The sequence below is a fragment of the Athene cunicularia genome (assembly GCF_003259725.1).
Source record: "Athene cunicularia isolate RWA chromosome 1 unlocalized genomic scaffold, athCun1 chr1_part1, whole genome shotgun sequence".
Lineage (NCBI taxonomy): Eukaryota > Metazoa > Chordata > Aves > Strigiformes > Strigidae > Athene > Athene cunicularia.
In genome coordinates, this window is record NW_020799091.1 from 31,130,703 (window position 1) to 31,155,969 (window position 25,267).

The 25,267-nt window shown below is 38.2% G+C and overlaps 1 protein-coding gene across 7 annotated transcripts in view; it reads left to right on the forward strand.

Annotated features, from left to right (window-relative positions):
* The window catches only part of ENOX1 (ecto-NOX disulfide-thiol exchanger 1), a 381,250-nt gene that overhangs the window by 159,157 nt on the left and 196,826 nt on the right, over positions 1 to 25,267 (forward strand). Inside the window, exon 1 of one of the 7 annotated variants that reach the window (XM_026853241.1) lies at positions 5,445 to 5,516. The exons of 5 other annotated variants lie outside the window; for them this stretch is intronic. The gene's annotated coding sequence lies outside the window, so the exon portion shown is untranslated. Of the gene's footprint in view, positions 1 to 5,444; positions 5,517 to 18,536; positions 18,599 to 25,267 lie in introns of those variants that run through there. One more of the 7 variants, XM_026853251.1, reaches the window with a different exon arrangement.

A 25,267-nucleotide genomic window follows, 5' to 3' on the forward strand; every position in this document is an offset into this window, starting at 1 on the left:
GGAGCATTATCTACAGTTGAATATTAAAATATTTGTGTCCAGGCGAGAGTTTATCTTAACACTGTTGAATTATATCTTCTTCTGAACTAGAAACATCTGCTGCACTGAATATAAGGCTCTTGGCTGTGTGGAGCAGCTTATCTATATTTGTTCCCTTTGAAAATGCGTTGTTAGCAGTCACTTCTCAGAGCTGAGCAATACCAGATGAACAAGCCAGTGTGCACATTTCTGGAGGAATGGCGATTCTTAGTTGTACTTCTTAGACCTAAGGATGTGATGGCCGCTGACAGATTTCTGCAACAGCCTTCTGGAATGGGCAGGAGTGGTTACCCCTGTTTCTTGAGTAAGAAACTAGAAAAACTGTGGATTTCAAGTGACTTCCCATAGACTTTTCACGGAACCATTTTGTCTGCCCTGTAATGCCTGCCTCACCCTTTGAATGCATATGTTTGAACTGGCATGCCAAAGCTGAAGGAACAACTGGGGCCTTCCAGAGCTGAGAAAATTCTGTAGATTCATAATATATTTAGTTTACAATTAGCACATGAAAACACAGTGTATATTCCTATTACTTGACACAAATGAGATGTCATGTGGAGGAAATCTCTGACAAGTTTACACCTCTTTTTTTTTTTTATTTATTTTGCATTTTCATTTCAGAAGACACTTTCTCTTTAAGGTTATGAACCAATTTTTTTTTTTTTTAATGTGTCTTTGGGTTCAATCACTGTTTTTAACACACTTTGCCTTTTGCCCTCTGTCAATGACATCATGGTATTTGTCTTCTGAAGCTTGTCCCCAACATGTGAATTGTTTGAATGTCTATGTAATGGATTTTAAACTATTTCGCTTATAAACTGTGCTGCTCCTGACATGCAGAGCACCACTGCAGAGGAGGTGGAGATGGAAAACACAGTGCCAGTGAGTTCCCTCCCCCATAAGAATCATGGCTGTAGGTGAGCCTCCCCATCTTTATTCTGCCTGGGAGCAGGCGGTGACAGCACAAGGACTGGATCTGTCCAGTGAAAGGACAAAAGTCCAGCACAGCTCTAGTGAGGAAGAGGAGGTCAGGGACACATTCCCACAGGTTTTAGTAAAGAGAAAATTGATCACTGTGTGTGACCTTCTCCGCTTCCAGCTACTGCATTGTTGTGGCTGTTTCATCCCAAATGTATTGGATGTTGTCCCATTTTTTTGACTCCTCCAAAGTGAAAAATGACTTTTTTCTTTTCTCCATTTCAGAGTAAAATTCAAAAAATACCCTACACGAATAAATGTCCAAGATTAGATTCTTGAATCATGTTCAGTGATGTGCAGATTTGTGTCACACAGCGGCTGTTAAAGTCTGCGTTCAGAGCATTTCTGCAGAGAACACTCTCAAGTTGTGATACAGTTAAATGCTAACTAAAAATTAAGTACATTTCGAATATCTGCTTCAGAAATTTAATTATGTCATGATTCAAAATTCATGGGCTTCAGTATCTGTAAGAATGCTACTTAATTTCCTGCAAATGCTATTGGACTTATGCTCCAATCAGCTGGAATATTTTATTCATAATCATGTGGTGCTCAGTGCCCGTAATTAACAATTGTGTGTCAATTTGTCAAGCACCATAAAAGACAAATAGGAATGCAAACTGTACTCTGATTCTTCTATAGGTCAGCAAATATTTTTTGTTAAAAAAAAAAAAAAAAATTCCAGAGGACTTCCTGAGATTACTTTGGTATTTTAGTTATTTAAAACCAAACAGTAGCCACTTTGCAGTTACATTCATTCCTGTATGGAAACTCTTCTAGGTGCAGTATTGCAGGTTAACTTGTGGATTGTAAATAAGAGAGAGCAATGTTCCTTCTCTAGGCTGTCAGAAATATCTGGCAGGTGGCTAAACTGCCATTTATGTTTTTGAGTAGATGGTGATCTGGTAAGCTTCCTCGGCTCCCAGGTTGTCATGTGGGGCATTGCAAGGTGCTCTTTCTTTTATTGTTTATCATCTCATTCATCTATCTCTTTCATTTCTTAATTCATTCCCAGTGTTGATAACTATTTAAATGAGGGTAGGACATGATCGTTGTATTAATTTCTGAGTACTGTGACATTAAATCACAATCAGGCATCTGAAGGAGGATAATTAAACAAGCAAACAAACAAAATCAATCGATGGTTCCAGAAATCAGTTGCACTTCCCCTGGTAGTGGGGTAGAGCTGTTGCCATCACATCAGTTTTCTTCTCAAGGTGAAAAATTCTTCCTAAGCTTGTTCTGTGTAGCAAGAAATTGGACTTCAACAGAGGCAAGTATTGAAAGGGTTAAAACATTTAGTCTAATCCACTTCATTAGACAGTCATATGTAAATATGTTTTATAGAATATATGGAGCTCTACAGACTGCTAGATTTCTATTCTGCTTGCTGAATCTGCCCATCTCAATACATGTGTGGTTTCTGTGGGGAACAGGTTTGTAAGCAGAGTTTAGCAACTTGCTGCATGCATTTTCTATACCCATCACCTTTTTTTTGGCCAGAAATACCAGTACAGAAATGGTGGTTTAGAAGCAGGGATTAGTTTTTCATTATTTATAGTGGGTAATACTCCAATAGGATCTATACGCAGACTAAAAGTAAACCAAAAAACCCCAGAACCTTGAAAATTATGAAACTTGAACAATCTGTGCAATTGCTAGCATTGTCGATTTTTTCCTTTTTTTTCAATTTGTTGTTTGGTTTGGTTTTCTTTTACCTAGTATTCATTGGTTATCCCATAAAACTGCCAGTTACAATTGAAAGTGCTGGACACCAGGCACAGCACCCGGAGAGTAAGAGTTCTAGTTCCACAGACAAAACTAATGTCTTGGTGATCCTGGCTGCTGGCCTTGTGTAACTGCTTTTATATGCCTGTAGAGCAAAGAAAATATGGAAGAACCTATTTTAGTGGAAAAAATGTTTGGAAATTCTTTTGGCTACTCGACTGCCTTGGAAGTGGTGTGAACTGAACTGAATTTAAGTCATAAAAACTGAAGAGCAAGAGATCAGTGTGGCTAACCTGGGAAGCTGGGATTTGTTTATGGAGTTTCTGTAGTACATTTAAATTTTATGTATTTTTTATTGTAGTCACTTGCTGAACCAGAAAGCAAATGCAACTGAAGAGGAGGGAGGATGTGGGCAAATTATTCTTGACTGCGAAATGGTGCACCTCAACCCTGTTTTGAAAAACCACTTTTCTGGGGATGGAGTAGCTGCAATTGCAAGGCTCTCTCTGAGTATATGAGCCTTTTGATAATGCTGTCACATAAATGCCACATATTGGCTCATTCTGTGGATTCTTTTCTCACTGGGAACTGTACTAAAACTTCTAAGAGGTTTATGAAACTGCTATTAGACAGAAATATTTTTTCTAAATGGGATTAAGTCCAAGATTCAGTCCTTAAAGATTTTCGACATTCCTTAAACTATCACAGTCCATTTCCTGTGTTTCTATACCACATTTATTTTCTTAACACTCTTCTTTAAAATTATTGATGAAAACTCGAATTTTTGATCTCTTTTTTGATCTTTCTGGTGTACTTCCGCCTTCTATTCCAAATGTTTTTGACTTCCCTTCTCTCTCTTCCTTCTCACACAGAAATTTAATACTATTCCAGTAGAGCACAGTGGAAGTAAAGACTGTGTATTTTGATGTGATGATATATCCCAGTGCATTTGACCCAACATTCAGAATAAATCCTTACTTCATGCTGGATGGTTCATAGCAGAACACAATTTTTTGTAATGTATATGCTTTTCTGTAAATAATAAATACCAACTCTGTGTTATCCATAGCAATTGTGTCTTTATGACAGAGCACTGACCACAATATCATTAAATAAGTAAGGTTGTAACTGTAGTACTACAGTTGAGATTTAAACAATTTCCTGTTTAAAACTTGATTTTGAGCATCCCCCCACTGCTGTTGTAATCACATATCTCTTTTTATGCTTCTCATGATATATCCACGTATTTGAGGTGGATGTTAGGAGAACTGTGCAAATGCAGAGACTGAAAATAAACTTCAGAGTCTACTAGTTCAAAGTCAGGCCAGTGTGGTAGCTGTCAACTGCCATAAATATCTGGCAGCAGGTCAGATGTCCACATAGAGATCTCATTCCAGCTCATACGAAAGTGGGCTTCAGCATATAACACACAAATAGCAGTTATCAAAATAATCTGAGACTATGTCTTTTTCTCCTTATGTTTAGAAAAGGAAATGCTCAGACTTTGTCTTTGCCCAAGATTTAGGAAAGGACATTCAAAACTAAGGCTTAGCATCTTTCCTTAGCAGGGAGATGAAAGAACAGAAGATTTGGGATGTAAGGCTTGAACCGTCTCTTGGTGCATGGAATTCAGGGACATACAGTCTCTTCATGCAGACTTCATTTTAGAAGTGTTTGAGGCCTTTTCCTTCCACTTTTCCCATTGGAAGGCTGATTCCAACCCCAGTTAATGGCTAGGAACTTTATTTGCATTCCTAGCCTAAATATATTCATGAACAACCTTTATCCATTTGTTTTGTGACACCATTACCTTTTATCTTGAATAGTTCTTTATTAATAATTAATAGAGTATTAATTAATATTTAATAGAGAGCAAACTTATACTCCCTTACCTTTCCCCTTAGCTGTTCCTCTTCATTTTGCTAGACTAAACAATCTGAGCTCCTCTAATTTCCCTTTGAGTAAAAAAGCTATCCCCAAACTGATTTTTGAAGCCTTTTTCTACACCTGGTCCATTTTCATTTCACGATGATGATGGCTGAACTCCAGCTTGCAAAATGCGTGTGGCTCATACGCTCTTGCACTGATTATTTAGTGTTAGTGCTGCTGCCCAAAGTGCAAGATAAGTGTCTTGCCAGCACTACAAGGTAAGAAAATAGAATGAATAGGCACAGGATCAATGTACAATGCTCTGATATGTGTGATGCTTCTAGTATAAAGCAGCAGTTTCCAGTTCTGCTGTGTATTCCACTGTGCTGGAAGGCGCTCCAGACAGAGGATGCAGGAACAAGGTAGGACATGGTATTTCAACAGACAGATGTGCAATAGGAAGGAAGGAGGGAGGCTGATAACGTTGAAGCAATATTTTGAAGAGGTGTAGGGCACAAAACATGAAGGCAAGGGGGATGCATCCTCTGAGCTGTGAACATTTTGCAATGGGTTTATAGGCTGTTGCTCAGGTAAAATGTTAATATACAGAGTCTGGAGGCCAGCTGTCCTGCTAGCTTTAGCACCCTAGGATGTGTCTGTATGGCAGACTGCAGTAACACCTGAGCTGTGTGAATGCGCTAACCATGGCACTTGGGAGGCTGGCTTAGGTGTGATATTCCACCTGGGCTGATTAGCCCTTCTCACATAGCCGGGCCACTCCCAGTGCCAAGGCTGGCTGCTATGGTCAGCCTGACCTTGGGTATCACAGCCAAGCATTGTAGACTTAGACAATGGGCATATAAACAGCAGAAAAATCTCCCAGAGTCTTGAATGTTTGTCAGGTACGTAAATATCTCAGGTTATTTTCCTTAAATTATCCCTATGGGGATCATTTATGCAGCAGTTTTATAACTAGTTTCTGCATAAAATATAGTCTTGGTACTCAGGTTATCTTTTATGTAGTCAAACATTTTCTTGTTTGCATGCTAATCTAAACTCCTCATCACTGAATAACTTCAGGAGGCATAGTGTGGTTTTCTTATGGTGCTTGGCTTTGGAAAAGAAAATGAATGTGTCTGCTTTTCTTAATCATATATTCAAGTCTCCTGTTTCTTTGTTATAATTCTTTTGATGTGAACAAAACTCAAAATCCCCTTTTTGTGACATTTAAATAGCAAGTATATTTAAGAACTGCATATGTGTTAACAATGAATCCTCTGCAACTGAATGCTTAGTAAAAGCTGGGGCAACGTCTGTATTTAAAGAGTTCTTTCATTTTTCATACTTTACTTTTGATCGTGCCTGAGATAGATACCATTTCCAGCCTTGAAATAAGTACAGAATTTGCTGTTTCAAACTGGTGAAGTGATCAATTCAGACTTCTGGTTTACTTTCTTCAGGGGCCTCTTTTTAATGTCTCATAGAAAAGTATAACCCTGGTAAAGGAGCCTGGATGACATAGGATTTCCAGTTTGCTGGAGTTATGCTGGGCTGTGCCAAAGTTTAGGATGTAAGTGTGTCTTGCTGACGAGTACATCAAGTCATGGCAATGAAGAGTAACACTTCTGTATAAGGCACACCCATTTTACAATGAGGGCTGCAGCAAATCTCTGAGCACTTAACACACAACTATCATTCTATCTGCGTCTGTTTATGTGCTATATATACAGCACTGCACGTTCCTGAGGCTTTGGCAGCCCAGATTTCCAAATTCTCAATTGTGACCTGCTTGATTGTGATTACAGCTTCTAAACTAACCTGTGTTTAATTTACCACCATTTAAACCTCTTATGCCATGATGAGTGCCCTCACAGTTACGAATGGCTGACTGCTGCTTGGCCAGCAGGCAGTGAGACACTTGTACCTATAGCCTGAGTATAGAAGCATTACTATGCCTCAGCTCTTGCTCTGGAATACAAAGCAATTAGATCACTGACACAGTGTCACTGCAAGCATTTGCTTGGACCCAAACCATTTATTTTCATCTAGTCAATGGTAGAAGGGATGCTGAAGTTAAAATAATGGTAATTTTCTTATGCAGGCTACAATGAATAGGGCAAGTGCCTTCCTCTGCAGAGGCTCTGCCCAGGGAATGCCTCAGAAATTAAGGAAGGGACTTCACTGTGGCATAGGACATCTTTGAGGACAAAAACTGCTGCCACAAGACCCAAGTCAGGACAGGGTATCAGCTGAGGGACTGAGGTATCCCAGAGGTAGATATAAAGCCTGTGCTTAGGAACTAGCAAGGCTGAATCTAATGCAGGGCATGACTTGGTCTTTTCTATGCTTGTGGTGGAGCAAGATACAAGCTCTAGTTGTTGTTAATGTCACGTGTTTGATGATGTGTATTTTCCACAGCTGGCAAAGCCACTGAGACATAGTGTTGTGTAGCACCCGTAATGCCACTTCAGAGCTACCTTCTACAGTATAACTGTACCTCTGGTCTGTTTTTTTTCTATTTTCTTTTTTCCTGTAAACTTTTAAGTTCCTGATTTTAAAAAATGGGAAAAAAAAAAAAATTTGAAAGTCTCTGCTGTAGCAATACCTGGAACCATTAGATCAAACAAATAATGCACATTTATATTCATAGTCTGAAGTGTCCTAGTTTACATGATGGATTAATCACCTCTTCCTCGTGAGTTATGTCATAATTTCCAAAATAATAACTTAGTTTATGTAGAGCAGCTGAAGCCACAGACAGCTCTCTTCGTAACTGCTTGTTCATAGCAACTCTATGAAACTAGAATTTTAGTCAGTGGCAATGGTTAAAGAAGGTGGGGCAAAAAACCCCGGGAGGCCCTGCTTTACTTGAAATAAGCACTTTCATCAACACACAATAATCATTTTTTAATTATGTTTTGCTGGTTTGTGTATGGCACTTGTTGAATAAAGTAATCACGTTCACAGTAAATCAGGACATATATGATTTCCCCTGGAAAGTAGGGAAGCCAAATGGTGGCAGACACAGATCTTGTTTCAGCTGTGTCCTGTATTTAAAGAAAAAACAGCTGGGAGCAATAGTTATTATAATTAGTGACATCCAGCCAACATATGCAGTCCTTTGGACTCCATTAGATATAAGAAAAAAATCACAGTCTGTAAAATACAGGGACCAAATTTTTTTTATAATAACTCATCCTCTGGCAGAAAATACCAATATTTTATTTGAATCTGTAAATAAGCACATTACAAAACTGGATAGTTTTAGATTAGGGCAATTGCCATGTGGGTTTCAAGGGGTGGGCCAAAACCAGGACTTTTGCAAACTGTTCCCAAATTCACCTTTGACAGGAGAAAGGAACAGGGGAAGACCTTAAATAGGTCAGCATTTGTAAAGGGAAAAAAGAAAGAAAAAAAGGAGTAACTGCTATTAAATGATTGTTTTTGTAAAAGTATTTGGGTTTGATCTCTGAGGTACAATAAATATTGTCCAAAAGGCAAAATGTGCAATTCTGTAAGACAGACTCAAAACACTACAATCAAATCCTCCAGCCTGCTGAGAATGTTCAGCCTACCAAATATAGAGTTTGTCATTAATAACTGACAGGCTTTACTGACATATTTCTTTTTCTATCATGTATATGAAATTTGAATCAAATTGATCTTAGCATACTAAAAGTATGAACATTTGCTAGGAAATTTCATTGGGAAGGAATAAATACATTGAAAAATTACAATTCTGAATGCTGAAAAACAACTTTAGTCTTCCAGAAATGTATTTTCTGTGACATTTACAGTTTTCCATCATCTTCATATAGGAGTGTGACATGTAAACTCTTTTCCCAGCACAAATTTGGGTTATAAATCTAAGTCTCCAATATCATGTTCCAGAGTACAAAGAAATCAAGTTATTTTTGAGTCAACCTCTTTTTTTTTTTTTTTTTTTCTGTTCAGAGTCAACTTCTGATTTTTTATTTACTGTCTAGTGACTGAAATGCTAATAGAAATGCAGGAACAGCCACACTGGGTCAGATCAAAAGTCGGTCTAACCTAATACTTGGTCGTCAGCTCTGAAATTAATGCCTATAAAGAGTACAAGAAGAAGGCAGGCAGGTATGGTTATTTCCAGAAAATACTTTGTATTGCTACACTTCGTTGCTTAAAGAGTAGCTGAGCCAGAGGTGATAGCCTTTGACAGGTTATCATTCCTATGAATTGGTCCAGTCAGCTTTTCAGCGCACGTAGACTTCTAGCAGTTGCGGCTTCCTGGCAAGGACTTGCACACAATTTAATGATGTGCTGTATGAAGAACATCTTTTTGATAGTTCTGAATCTACCACATATTAGTTTCATGCAATATGCCCCAGTTCTTCTCTGTATCTTCAGAAAAAGTGAACCGTTAGTTGTTCCTTTCCACCCTCTTCATTCCTCTAATGATTCTGTGAATATTTGTCACATGTCATCCTCAGCCGTCTCTTTCCCAGGCAGAAAACCCCCTCTATGTGTAGTTAGTTTCAGCTGGGAGCTGCTCCGTGCCACTGCCACCCTCCTATCAGTCTATTCAATTTTACCCTGTCTTTTAGGATGGAGAAACCAGGAGATAAGGCTGAAATTTTTACAATGAGAGAATGCTATTTCTGTTTGTTTTCCTTCTCTAGTAATTTGATTTATTTTCATGAGCACTGAGATGACCTGTTTGTAGGGCTGACTCTGAGATCTCATTTGTGCCTGATAACAGTCTACCCAGACTTCATCACTGTGCGTACGAAGTCATGATTGTTGGCTTTTTCCACATGTCCAGCACTCTAAATTTATCTTTGTTTTTACCTGCTCTTTTATTGCTTGGTCCCTGAGCCTCGTAGAATGCAACTGTTTCAATGGTATAGGAGCAGGTGAGTGCTTTAGAAGCAAAATTCCTGGTCATCTCCACATACTGTGTATTTGTACACACTGAAGATTATCTGAGAGCACATGGACTTTTCTCTTTTCAGATTTAATTAAAACAAAAGGTAAACTCCAGAAGGTCAACTTGAGTGCCCTGTCCCTAGACATTTAATCCATGGGAGCAGACTGGAAATGAGTCCAAATGAAATTTAAAAAAACCCCACAAACAGTCCTGAAATGTGGATTATGTGTGGTTTCCAGCAGCAACTGTTTCACTATACAGATCTGCTCCTGTTGATCCTCATTTCTTTCTAGGTTTGATAGGTCTTATAGCAGTACTTCACCAGTTGCCCTCATCTTTACTGTCCAAAGCAAATTAGTGTCATCTACAAACTTTGTCACTGCTGTCTTTCAACTTCACTAATAAATATGTTCAGTGTCTGGGGTTGACACACCAGTCCCCCCCTAACATCATTGGTGACCTCTCTTCATTGTGAAAATTGCTATATACCTTCTGTTTCCTTTCTTTAAATCAAACTTGCATCCTTTTGAGGACTTAAATCTTATCCTATAGGTGTTTGAATTTTTTGAGACCCTTTGGATGAGAGATTTTGCTGGATTCCTGACAACATTGGCCAAATTTGCCTTATCCATATATATATATATAATAGCTCCTTCAAGGACTGCCAGTGTGATGGTGAGGTATGACTTCATCTTTATGGAAATTGTGTTGACTCTTGATTTTTATCCACGTGCCCACTAGGTCAATTCTTTCTTATAGTCTTTACCAATTTGTTTCTCTTGGACATAGAGTTCTCAAGATCCCTTGTGAAATCCTTTAAAAAAATTGGCTTTATATTTTGCACAGTTCAGTCCTCTGGTACTAGCTAGAGTGGTCTTCAGAGAAGTCTTACATGCTGCAATTAATAGTTATGCCACTTTATCTGTTGTTGCATTTTGAACTTGTGGTTGAACACCACGGTCTAGTTACTGATCTTTCTGTCTATTTACTCCATAATACTTTTTACTTGCATGTCATTTATGGGCAGATCCTTTGAGTGTGGCATTTGAAAAATTCCACCATGAGAGCTTCCTGAAATTCCTCCCTATTGAGTGTAGATGAATAAAATGTGTATTGCTTTTTCTGCTCTTCTGAATGTTCCCTTTACACCCTATTTGTCTGTTGGCCTGTCATCTGGGAATTATTTTATATTCATGTGTTTCGAGTTCTCTGGCAACTAGACCATGCAATTTTAATTCAGTTATCAAAGCAAATGGCAGAAGACTTCCAGTTGTTAACTTCTGGGAGATATCTTCAGCAGGCTTCAGCCATCAAGCACAGTGCAGCAGAGAAGATGTGATAGAAAAGTGTGACTTCTGTTCCCTATATCCTATTATGTGGCAACATTCATCTTCTGGCTCACATTAGAACAGTGTGAAGGTTGTTACAGTTAGTGCTAGACCTTAGTGATCCCCATGAGCCTTTGAAGCAGCTGAGATGACAAGATACACAGGGAAACGTGTGTCCCCCTTCCCCTAAACATGTTACTAGCTTGCAGTAGGAAAGAAGGTGTTAAAAAAAAATCTACTTCTTTTCAGTGGCAAATACCACACAGTTTTGGGGTCAAGATATTAGACCAACACCACTGAGTAGGGATGCATTTTCTTTCTGTATCTTCATATACATGTATCATTCCTTGCCAGCTATCTTTTATGACTGTGGTACTTTGAATCTTCCTTTAAAAATAATTCTAAATTTTTTTATTTTTTTTTTTTTACATCTTGGCTGTTTCCTGTAGTTGTTCTGTGAATTTGAATACTCAGAATGAACAGTATCTTTTTTACATTATTCCTTTTCAATGAAAGAGAAGTTGCCAAAAGTAAGGAAGTGAAATACATGTCTTTGAGAGAGTGGTATATCCTTGAAAATTGGTGTAATCAATAACTGATCTTTGACATTTGATTTAGTGGGAAAGAAAACCAGACACTGGTCTTGAATAAATATGATGTTGAGGAGTGATGAACAAGCTGGTGTAGTTAATATAAATTGTGTCACTAACCTTGTGGTGACAGCAGTGATTATGATATAAAACCATTTTAACTTGCAAGATTATCATATTTCTCAGTACTCTGTTTTTTTCCGTTTCAATAGGCAAAATTTCACTTATTGGCGCATTTGATTGGGGATCTGAAGAAACCAATTTTCTGCTCTTTTTGAGATGGAAACTAATCTTGCTGGACTTCTATTTAAGAACTCTTGACAATGCTTATATTTTATTTTAGGAAATTGTTTTCATTACTGCAGTCTACTCAACCAAAAACCTCCAGGCACTTTATTCAACTTTAGATACGCAGAGTAGGATAAATACATAAATTGATGGTGTGCAATGATTTACGATTAATTTAACCTTTTGGTGTTTTGATGTCTAGCTTTTCCCATAGACCACACTTAGGATAGAAGTAGCCATGGTGAAGGAGTTAAAGAAAGAAAATAAAGTGCCCTAGTCATCCTTCTATCAAACAGGGGTCTGAGAACTCCTCCTTCTTCCATGAAACTTCTGATTACTGCGAAGCCATAACTGGCCTCGTAAATATAACAGGATCTATGATTCGGTGCTCTTTGGTGTCTGGTCTGTTAAACTCTTTTAACTAATGATGTGAAATCCACCTTGAGACTAGAGACAAGCAATTTTATCTGGAGAATCTTTCAGGCAGAGATTTTTTTGAATTCTTAAAAGAAAATAAACCTAATATTGTTATTATATTGAGTAACAGCCTCTCCTTTGTCAAATGACAAACGTGCTTCACAACCGCAATCTTCTTTGCAGTTGTTTTACCAAAACTGCTGATAAATGAAATACTTATTGTTAGATGTATTTATGACACATTTTGTTTCATTCCTGAGTTATGTGCCTTTCTTTTAGTACAGTTAGGGAATTAATATATTTCTGTTACATATTTATAAATTTAAATATTATTAACTTCAAATCACAGAATTAAGTGCTAACCCTGATTATTCTTTTATTGTGGGAATGGAATAAGCATTTGTGCAGTTAGTTTACAAGTTAACATCTGGTGCGGAGGATGCCAAACAGCCAGCTATTCTGAAAATTGAGTGCCAGAAAATGACTTTTAAACCAGAGTCTGTGCTGCAAAGACAGAGCCGCAATGCTTGGACAGGATTCAGAGGATGTGCGCTGCAAGGGGAATGCAGCCATGCTGTCAGCGGGCAGGAGGCATGCTCCCCCCCACACCTCTCTGCCGTACAAACAGGGTTAGGCACCTGCTATTCTCTATGCACTTCTTGTAGATATTTAATAGAATGGTTGAGACAGGACACCACTGAGTCTCCGACCCCTTCAAGTAACTACCATGCTAGGGGTGTCAGTGACAGAAATCTTGTCTTCTTGCTCCATGTTTGCGTTAGGGGTAGCTCCAGCTCAGTACAGATCGGGGAAACTGAGTCTTTGTGTCTGCTGTTCTCCCCTCTCAGTTCACCACAAGGTGTTCAAGCATAGCCTTCGAGGCACACCAGTCCCAACCGGTGTTGGTGTGGGGTGGGATTTGTCCACGGCTTCAGTGGTTCCCCACGCTGATGCCCAGGAGCTGCCTAGAGACAACTGCACTTCAAAATCTATTTGCAGACTGGTGGTTACTTCTCACTGCTAGCATTCAGGAGCCTGCAGTGCATTCTGAGCCAGCAGTTGTTAAAATGCAAGTACTATTCACTAGACACTCTCCCGAGATTAAATATCTGTGGTTTTCCTACTCTTTTAAGAAGGCAAGTCTGTGGGAGTGTTACTCAACCTGAAAGCGGTTGATACTGTTTTTCTGCAGAAACGAGCCTGGAATGACAGAGGCTCTTGGTCTGGCACTGCCCAAAGCATTGGAGCAGAGAAAGGCTAACAACCATCAAATCAGTAAAACATCAGATAAGAAATCAAGATTTTGGAGTTACAAAAGTCTCTAAATGAGTTCATATGTGTTTTTTACACATTAGAAACTTTTCCTTCCTTTCCCAGGAAGCTTTATCTTCAGCTCCTGGATTCCCTTGGCACACCAGTTGATGCTTTCTGTGATCAGACTGAATTCAAAGTTTCTCTTTTTGGCAACTTGAAAGGATCTGAGTGTGTCCTATCTGAACAGTTTTACTGCCATAGAGCAACTAACATTGTTTAAAAGTATTTGTGTTATTATGCTTGTATTATTAGAAGAACTGATGTAGTCAAATAACAAATCCATGTGTTCTCTTGATGAGCAGTTTGCTTATAGTTGTGAGTATATCATTTACTGAAAAGCATGTAAGAATTGAAACAACAGTAAATCAAAGACCATTTACATGCAATCAGACAATGGGGCCAGTTAAAAGCATACAGAAATGGAGACAGTAGTAGTCCTGAACTCTCCAGATGGGACAGTGCAGACCTGATTTTAGCCATATCATGGCCCCATCAATACTAACATGAATTTTACTTCACTCTTTCCTTTTTCCTTTTTTTTTTTTTTTTTTTTAAATTGTTTGAAATATTTATTTAATTCCTCAAACTTTTCCCTCTCTTCTGCTGCATCATTTTTCTTTCCTTACCTAGTTAGACTATTCAGAAAAAAAAAAAAAAGGGGGGGGCTTTTTTGTTTCTTTTAATGATCTGGAGCAGAATTCTTAAGTTCATACTGCTCATTCTTAAAGCACTCTGTTCTGGCCCTGAGAAGATTAGAGTAATTCATGTTACCACAGTGTTGGAAAATATTATTAGAACGGAAAGAGAAGTTTCAGTTATATTAGAGCATTATAACATTGCCTTCACGCTGCATCTTTGGAAAAATAATATATTTCTAACAACACAGCATGGAATCTCAGCTGGGGTTGACTGTATAGCAGTATGTACCTCATGTTAGATCTAAATTTAATCTGACTGTAGTCAACCAAAAGCAGATACAGCATTAGCTTATAAACTTATAAAGTGGGATATAAATAATAAAGACAGCCACTTTTCTGGGACAATCTTTAACAAAACACTTCTTTCCTATTCAATTTTCAGATTGTTATGTTGTTCTAAGGGACTGATGGCAAATGATGGCAAATGATCAGGCCATTTTGATGAGGGTTTCTGACTGACATCAGATTTCATTAGAGGCATTAGTATTGAAGGGAAGGGTCACGGGTTGGTTATGGTTCATTCTAACCTGCCTATCTCACTCAGCAACACCAGGAAATTTCCAGTAATTTTCTGGTTTTATGCTCCTTTTAACGTTTTAATATTTCAGATGGGTGAAGTGCAAGTTAATCATGTTTATGTATTAATAAAAGGTACATAAAGTGTTTCGGTTATTCAGTTGAATGAAATGATTTCAGAGATGTGGTAATAACCTTAAGTGATGTTTTGAATACACTTCATATAAATTAGATCCATTAATCGGGACAAAAGTGATGTTTTGTAGGCATCCCCTACTAATTGGCATGTACGCTAATTTCTGCAGCCACTTCGAACACATGCTTGAGGATCTCCTTCATTTTCCAAATTTTTCCATGTACCTTTTATTGCAGGTAACACACCTACCCCAATTTTCCCTTCCCAGGCAAAGCCTCCATAGATTGGAAAAATGGACTTTCAAAACCTCAAGGATCATTGAACTTCTTTCTGAGGTTGTTATTTTTATTGCTTGCATGAATTTCCAACTGCAGTCCATCAGGTGCCCAGAGATGAGAGAACTTTCCTTCCATTGCAGTTCGTACCTGCTTCAACATACACAGAGCAGTTTTCAGGCTCACAAATAGTTTGGTGGATGGATCTGAATACAGAGATTTTTCTGCCCTTTTGGCATGCCTCTGCTGGTATAGTAGAGAAAAGACTGTATTAACCTGCCTTTTGTCATTTGGATCAGAATGACACATGTTGAACAGTGGACAACTCACTCAGGCATTACATCCAGAAATAAAACAGGCAGAAGACGAACAAAAGGGAAAGGGCTAGCTCAGGGGAAGAGCTGTTCAATTCTGTGTATTTTGAAACGTGCCTTTATGGAAAATTAAGGGCATGACCAATTCAAGTAACATAACCTGATCATTATCTGACATAGCAGTCTTCTTCCCCAAAATTAGTGCTAACCCCCATCTATAGTAAACAATACTATAATCTGTAGGTAATTTTTGAACTCTTCATCTTCTTCTTCCTCAATAAATGATGATTGCATTAAGTAAATATTTAGAAATGAGATAACATATCCGTTTTGGCTTTTTTTCCAACTTGTGGCTTTGAGCATGCTACAAAGACTCGAAGCTGTGTTTGGCTCTCCCATGCTTTCCACTTTTTCTGTGTAAATGTGCAGTTGAAATTTCCTGTTGTATATTTTTGAACTTGGCAGTAAAAAGGCAGTTTAAAAGCCAGTCTATGCAGCTTAACAGAGTATAAAAAAAATGAGGAACAAGAACATCCTATAGCTCCAGTATAGATGTGGTTACACAGCAGAACAGGATATTGTACTTCGCAAGTTAGATTTTCTGCACTTCTCCTATAAGCAAACATAAGGGGGGGAAAAAAAATTAAAAATCTAGTGACCAGAGATCTTAATATGCTGGAATTTTAGATGGTCATTAAAGACTTCAGCTTCTGTTTTGAGAGGTGAGAAATGCTTTGGCTCTCATTGATTAAGTCCTTTGGTGCAGAACTCCTGGCAGAACTGAACACACAAATGAAAAACATTGTTTGGCACAGACATCGTTAATGTGTCCATTATTATAGACAGAAAGAAAATCCACCTCCCTGCATTTTATAAGTTTCAGGCATAATGGGAATAAATAGGTACTTGAAAGCACAGTACAAAAGATCAGAAATTTGGTTTTAAATGTAAAAAAAAAAAAAAATAAATAAATAAAATCCTTTTTGTCACCTGTAGGTAACAAAGCTTACATATATAGTCATTGGTTTTTCTAATTCTAGACTAGCAGCAGCACCATACTATTTTAGCCCCCACCCTCAACAATATATCTTGTTATCTAAAAGGTATTTTCTCTCTCTAGTGAGAACTCTTTTTGTTCCTAAACAAAGCCCTGAAAAGGTCACATTGGAAATTTGAGTTCCAGGTAATTCAAACATAAGCCTAAGTTAAAAAATGATGTGTCTGCAGCTTGCCAAGTGCTATTAAAATCTACAGTGTTAGTTTAGATTCAAGTTGAATAGAGCAGTATCCATTGGGAAATTATGCTTTCCTGAGAAGCATGTATGGATTTTTTTCTTCCTGTATACCTTTCCTATAAATATTATGATAGCAAGATTCTGTTTCCCATGAATTCTTTATTTAGGTTAAGTATTATGTGTGAACTCTGATTTCATGTTTAATCCTGATCAGAGTTGTTGATTTTTTAGTTTATCTGGTAGAGAATTGTATTAAAACACACAGCAGACTCAAATGACAGTCTTAATAAACATGGTTTGTAATAACAGAAGCCCAGTTATATAGTAAGGAATAAAAATGAAAATACTTGAACTTCAGTAGAGGAAGAATTTTGGTTTTATTGTTCAGATCCGTGGTGGTTTCTGCCACTATGCATGTAGGCCAGCCTCTGAACACAGCAAAAGGCTTTATTTTCTGTTGCTACTTTGATTCCTTTCCATTTTACATCTATTATCTGATAAAAACATAAATATTCAGCATCTACATTTAAATCAGAATAGTTATAGGTGGAAATGGAGTGGGATGAGAATTTTGACCACTCATGCCTCACAGAAGAGCTCCAGAATAAGCAGCAGTGGCTTACTGTTTGCCATGTTACTTACTAATGACCCAAATCTATTTTATTCTAAGCCTACCTCTTGAGGTACAGACCACCCTCCATTTCTAGGTACAAGTGCATTAGCTCTATGTTACTATCTATTTGCATGATTAAGCCTCATGCTCCTTGTTGTGTTTCTGAAGTCCAGTGAGTACAAATTCAGTCTTAAGACACTTTGATCAGCACATCTCTTTCTATACTTTTGTGGGATATGCGGATGCATAACATCTTATAGGCTGTGGGTCATCCTGGTCTTTGGAATTTGGTTGTCCATCCTGCAGTCTAACATCCATCTGTTTCTGTAAGTGTAAGCTAACTAATAGCACTGAAAAGCACATCCATATAAATGTGACTGACATCAGTTGTGGGCCTGGGAGGATTTGAGGTTTGGTCCAGATGGTTTGACCAGAATGTCAGAGTTGCAGAAGGTCTTCTTGTGCCTAGTGCCATACATCTGAACATGCTGGCATTCAGGGTATGAATTGAATTCTTCTGTGTATTTTGCACTCAAAATGAAAGGTAAAAGTGAAAAATGTTAAAACTAATAGAATAGAATGGAGTATGCGTGTTGCTAAGCATCAGTTAAAAGGCCGTTTTCTGAAAAGTGTTGGTAAACACAGCGCTATTTGACTCAGGAGATCTAATCCCAGAGTGTTTTCAATATGCTATCTTCAAATGCTAACAATAAAAATAAAGGTTTTTTTCCCCTTGTATTTTATTTGTGTTAGCACAGCAGAGTCAACATTGCTAAACATGAGCTCTCTATTCCTTTTCACCTGCCAATAGAGTAGTTCTGTACGTTCTGTTTACAAAGACAAAATCATCCTCCGTGGTGTGTGCCAGTGCACTAGCCATTGCACAGCCACGGCAGGGTGAAGGACAAGAAGCTTTAAAGGACACAAGTGGACAAATTGGACTCACACAGTTACTTTTTACTGTCAGAACTAGCCAGAAGATTTTTAAACAATCTGGAAAATGTCAGTTTGAATTAGAAATATTTAATCTATAATGCATAGAGTTTGATCACCTTCAGGAGCAGTGATCCTCAGACTGACTGAAAACATAATTTCTGTTGTGGTTTGTGGCTATAGGGCCATGATGATTAGCAGGATTTCCACATTTCGTGGCCAAGCAATGCAGAATGAAGAAACTCAGAAATGTGTCATGGTTTCTGACTCCATTACAGCAACATGAAGGCCACGTAAACCCCACCTTGTTCCAAAGCTGTTGATCTTTGCTTTGAACATGCATGTGATCTGGAGTCAAGAGTGTATTTAATGGAGAATTGCACATTGAGTATGTCTGAAAGCAACACACAGGAATCATTCAGTAAATTAAGCATCATTTTGGAAATCTTAGTATTCCCATTGCCTTGGACTTATCTGGGAGTTGAACAATAAAGATGCAGAACTTGGTATGCTGACTATGAAGCACCCTATCCCTGAGAAATGGTTTCAGGGGTATTTCCTAAGCTGCTGAATTGAAATGTTGAGTTGAAATCCACACAATGTGGACTTCATATTGGTACTATTTAAAGAATGTTTTTGTGTTACCAGATAAAGAAACAAAACAAATGTTTCCATCTCCCATTCATGCTGCTTCTTCCTCTCCTGATAAGGCTAGACTCAATTGCATCCATCCCAGGCAACTGAAGATTTCTGGGGGCAGACAAAGAGAAGGAAGTCAATTGTCAAGGTGCAGCTACACAAATTCCTGGATTGTTCTGGGATGTCCTGACAAAAGCATGGTACATGCTACCACTAGTACCAAAACCATAAAAGGGCCTGCATTAATGGGGACAAAAAAAAGGCATTCTTCAAGAGGAAGAAAGATCCATAGAAAAAGTAAAGAGACTTTTGAACTGAAGCCCACTGTCGGGAAAAAGTAATTGCACTGGAATCTGCAAATAAAGATATTGAACCACCCTTAATGGTGAAATTTGATTTTATTAATTGGGACTCCCTCTCAAAACTCATTGAAAAATTGTCAAGAGTACTGAGAAAACAGTTCATGTCCCTTGTTGCCAAGGTCACTTTGTAGTTAGAACATCCCTGTAGGCATCCTGGAATGCAGCAGTAGAGACCCTGCCTGGGCAGAATCCACTGCAATGCATGGATCATCTTGGCTTCACTCCTCTGAAACCCCTAAAGAAGTACAGCTGGAAATTTTTGGCCTTCCAGATTGTTCAGTGATAAGCCAGTGAGTGACTGAAACACATCTCACTCATCTTAGTGCAGCCTTCAGGTTTTGGGGGATGTATATATACCTCCTCTCTTACAGAAACAGTGTATGCCAGAACCTCATCAAGGGCAAAAATCTTACTATTATTTTTACAGGACAGCAGACCTCATGTTGTCAGCTGTCCCCTGCAGCTACAGAGCATCAGATTTGACTGCTCATCTAAATGCAAAGATGATCTATGCCATATTATATTTATCATTTTCCCAACCTGTGTTGCCCTTTTACTCTGAATGTGAAGTCTTTCATGAAAATTCATCTGTCATCATGTGTTGGTGCTTCTTGTTCTTGGGCTTTCCAGACACCTGGATGTTTTGCAACATGTCCCAGACCCTTCTTAATGCTTGGGTAAAGATTGCAACTGAAAAACATAACACAAAGTGGCTTTCTTCATGATTCAAAGTATGCTGTGAGCTTGCTGGTAAGATCCCAGCATCACGGAGAAAGTTTGATGAGGTTGCTTAAGTAGTTTCTCCCAGGAATGTGCCTCTTGGTAACGAATTTATTGAAGTAGCGGAGTTGTTCCATTTACCTATTACTATGTGTCAAAGAGAGAAGTGAAGTGGGGCCCAACTGCAGTGCTGGCACCATTTAAGTAGTGTTTTTAGCAAGCATTTACTGCTGGGAAGCTACAAGCTCTAGCGCGTGTATGTGTATATGCATGTGTATCCATGCACAGACATGCAGAAGACTGGCTTGTTCGCAGAGTGGGCGCAGTTCTTTGACCTATGCTGGACACATACTTCTTCTGTGGCCTCTTAGTCCGATCCTGCACTGTGCTGGAGATGGACGACATTAGGATTTTGTGTGGACAGCCTGGTTAGTCTAGCCTTGTGTAGCACCAGTTTAGAAACACGAGAGCACAAAGGACACCACTGCAGCGGTCAGTGCTCGTCCAGGGCTGTGTACTGAGACCTCCAGCACAGCAACTGAGTTGTTACTCACACAGTATTTCTTTAGGAAGTGCAGACGCTGCACAAGTAAGTAGCTATCTTTTACTGTCAGCTGTGTTATGGAAATTAATTTTTTCACATTTTAAATCCTGCCTCCATGCTTTTTCCATTATTGTTTTGAAGAACTGTGGTCGTCTTCAATTGTTATAGCCTGACCAGGTATGTATTAGCGAAAGGGCAAATACTGAACACAATGCTGTGATGAATTTTATGTTTCAGCTGTTTTTCAGAAGGAACCTGTAAATTTAGATACATTTAGTCTGCAAACAAAGAAGCTATAAAGCAGTCACAGATGTTGTTTCTTTTTAAGCATAGTGTAAATAAGAGTATTCATAAAACTTTTATGGACTGTGTCTGTACTTTTTTCTGCAATGTTACAAAAAAAAAGCAAACCAACTCCCATCATCAAATAAAATATAGAATTTTGCCTTGCTTTCATGGTGAAAGAAATAAATTCTAAGTGTTTCTCATGTTCTCTATATATGCATCAGTATACAACTCCTGGTAGCCTGTAAAAATAAATGTTGACTTTTGCATCACCCGTGATTAGTTAGAAAAGTCTCACAGTAAATACAAATATCTTGACCATACAGTCACATCACACGTGCAGTGACTGCAGTCACATGTGTTCAGGGATAACGGAAGATCCTCCCTTTTCCCTTATGAGCATCTTTTATGTAGGTGCGTCATGTTTGCATAGCTGTAAATTAGCACAATGAAGCCATATGATACTCAGATTTATTTTCTCCCTAGGGACTCTTTTAAGTTTTTGCAGGATTTCAGCTTTTATTACAAAAGATTTTACAGATTCTCATCGAGTCTTTTGTAGTTAAGACACTGATGGTGGTTAGATTATAAATTTGGTATCTGCAAATTTGTAAGAATAATTTATAAACATGTAACAGAATATCAGTTACTTGATGATACTGCTTCAAATGCTGCATGACTTGCATGGAAGTAAGAGCAGTTTCTAAGTGAATACAAGGTGAATACTTCTATCAGAATTAAAAACTAATATCAAACTGGAAAAAGCTATTTTCTAGAATCTGATGGAGGTGTCTTTAAAAAAAAAGACCCTCAGTGTTCACAGGCAGTTATTGAGCATGTAATTGTGTTTAGTACCTGATTCATCTTCTCCAGCTGAGCAATAGATTTGCTGTGGACTAAAATAAGATATATTATATTAGAAAATTTAGAGTAGCTACAGCTTGCTAGCCGCCTTTCACTTCTTCTCTGGGCAAGGACTTCTGCCATAAAGAGATCTTAAAAAAATAAAATAGATGTATGAAATAAAATTTCCATCGGTCATACCAGCACCCTCTAAATATATTCATATGGGTAAGCCATACACATTTTTCAGACTACCCTTTATGGCAGCTATTTGCAAAGGTCATGCAGCAGGAGAAAGCCACAAGGGTGCTCTTCAGCAGAAACAAAGGAACATCTCTTTTCAGTTTTGCATTGCACTGTGTTCTCTGTTTGAATTGATAAGATTCAGTAAAAAATATAATGCACTAAATGGTGTATGAAAAACTGCTTCGTAAGTCTGGCCTTAAGTGTCCCACTTGTAAGCTCGCTCAGCGGATGACAGTGACTAAAGAAAGAAGCGAGAGACCTTCTACATTGAGAGGGTAAAGTGAAATAATAGCGAGTGAAAATAAAGTGAATCAAGTGAGAATATTTAGATTTTGTGTGTCCTTGGAAGTTTAGTAAAATTGAGATACTGCAAAATCAGAACACCCTGGTCCTTGAAAAAAGAAAATAGTATTTCTCTGCAAAGGTCTATCTCACTTTTGGCCTTTTTTAAAATAATACGCAGTCCTGTTTAGGTTTTTGGTTTGGGAGGATTTTTTGTGTGTGTGTACAGCTTAATTGCCCCAGAGTACTGAAAAGACGTTGTTTCTTTAAAGATGTTGCTTAAAAACATCTCAAGATCTCCAATCTTTACTAATGTAGCCATTGTGTTGACAATCCGATCACTCAATTAGAAAGCTGGGGAGAAAAAATTAAGTATTTCTCAACATTTCATTCTCTAGGTTACACAAACCTCTTCATGGTATACAGAAAACAACAGAAAGCTCGAGAGAATATGTTTAAGAAGAAAACTGAGGAAAAAAGCATAAATTATAGTAGAAAAAAGAAATTATAATTATAGAAATTATAGATGTGTGTTAATAATATTTACACTGGAAATTTCCTGGGCATACTCCCATGCTTCATTTCTTATTTTTGACGTTGAGTTAATGCTGAGGTTTTATATTTACATCCCCTTTCTTTCTTCCTTGCTTGCTTTCTTTCTTTTCCACCCCAGGCCTCCCTTAAGAAGCAGAAAAAAACTATAAATGTTTTAATGATGCCTTTGTGGTACTAAACCACTTTCGAAGAACCTTTAAAGCTGTTCCTAAATACCTCAACCTTGCTAAATCACTTTAACAGTACATTCTTATCTGTGTATCTGTCAAAGTAGGTAGTCATGGAGGCTTATCTGTGCATGTTCAATATCCTAAATCTGTCTAAGATAAGGACAACAAGGAAAGAGGAGTAGACAATTGTAAGTTGTATGAAAAATGTTAAAAATCCTGAGACAAATGTACTTCTGTGTAAACCCATTCAATTTTAGTGATTTTGGTCCACATTTGGACCTCTCCAGTGCAGATGTCTGCAGTGGTTGCCTGAAGTTTTTGGCATAGAGGAGAGAAATGGGCACATCTGAAATAGGTCAGATGAATTCACTACCAAAATCCACTTATTTCTCTCTTGTGCCTGTAAAAAGAACCTCATAAAAAGTACCTCAAATGTAAATACCTACTTTGCAAATGTCTGGTGTTCAGCAAGATGAACCACACTCATACTGTCTCACAAATATCGATTAGTAAAGCATATTAAGCAGTAGGAGAGGTGTTAAGTGCTGCTCAGATACAAAGTTCCTGCTTTAAAAAAAAATCACTCTCAGATCAGACATGGCAGAAAAAGAGTGGAACAAAGGTAGGATTTTACCCGTCTTTTGCAAACGGGAAATAGAGGCATGATTAACAGAGGTTAAAACAGCTTCAGTCATCTGGAAATTAACTATCCCTGAGGTTAACGGGGGGATTGAAACACTGAAATTCCCAGCACATGTCAGTCCCAGCTGAGGTTTAACAAATACATTGACCTATTTTTGGCATCCACGCCAGGATATTGATTTTTCAGGCTATTTTTGATATTTTAGAATGCAGGACATTTTCCTAGCACTTTATATGTTCCCAACACAATGGATGGTATCAGTCTACAGCTGTGCTCCTGACATGTTGCCCCAACTCAAAATGAAGTCATCTAGTTTGTGCAGCTCAACCAGCACCCCAGAGAAAATTTGTAACTGCCAAATGCAGAAACTAGGTCTCCCTACTGAAATCCCACTGCCTTTACATACGGTCTTTTTGTTGCAGTTCCACCTCCTGTTCCCAAAATACCTCCAGTTTTCTGCGACTAACTAACTGTGAGTCCTGCAGGAAATAGTCACCTTCACTTTGCAGTTTAAAACTAGTCAACAAAAATAACCTATACTGAACTGCTGAATGCAGCAGACATTAACATATAATCCCATGCATAATCTGTATCCTAATTATAGGGGAGCTAATAAAAAATGCCTACAATTGGGTATTGCTGTTCTCCTGAGAGCTTGACTTAAGACTCCTTTAGTGTATCTTTTAAACTACAAACTAAGAAAAGGTATTTTACATACTACTTCTCACAGCTAACAGCAGGTTGAAATGTCTGGATTCACAGTTCATACTTCTCCCATTTGAGTTAGTGGAGCAACTGATGGTAATAATAAGTTGTCTGCCCTCTGTGGACACCAGACATTATAGGAGGACTAAGACAGTAATTTTCCTTGTGAATTTCAGAGATATTTTATAAAAACAGAGGAATGTGAGAACTCAAGATCTCTAGGATCAATTCCAGGCTCTGAAGAGAGACATGTAGCCATTACTTACAGACTCATTTGATTTTTATACCTTCCAAGCTGATGGTTATTCTGCCAGTCAAACATTTCCTCCCCATCCCCATCTTTTTTTCTTTCTTTTTTTTTTTTTTCCTTTCTGCACTCGGCCTCTTCTCGCATCTTATATTCACCTTGGTCTTTCTTCCATCTGCTATTTAATTCTTTTTACACAATCAGTATGAGTAGGTTCAGTGTACCCTATTTGAATCATCTGAAGCATAGACATTGACATTTGAGCTTCTCAGGGTTTCTTCTGTATTCTCTGAAGAGAAATAATCTTTTCTAGGGACAACTCATACTAACACAAAATACACAGGTGAGATCAGATAGCTCTGATATGTGTCTAAGACCAGATAGCCCTCAAGAAGAATCTCTTTTTTACATTGACTGTAAAGGGTCTGTTCCAGATCTGAATATTTCCTTTTTTAGGAGGCAAAAGCTAGGCCACATGAATTCTGTCTAGAGCTTCCTTTTCTCCAACTGAACATCAGTGCAGGGAAAAGAGTGGGCACAAAGTAAAAGATTCTTTGTGGTCTTAGAAGTAGTGCCCACGATCAGTAGGAGCAGTCCTGGAATAAGGTCAGTTTAATATGTGGAGACACAGTTGGAGGACTGGAGCTTCATGGGCCTGGGCACACTCAAGTGCGGACATCATCTACGGAGAATTTGGTGCTACCAAAAGTCTGTATGTATGAATAAGTATGAATTCTCTGCCAAGGACAGGCAAAGAACATTTCTCAGACCGCAGCTCTATGCAGACAAATTTGAATAACTCACAAACATAGCAAACGCAGCCTTGCTTGACCCTGCTCAAAATGCATA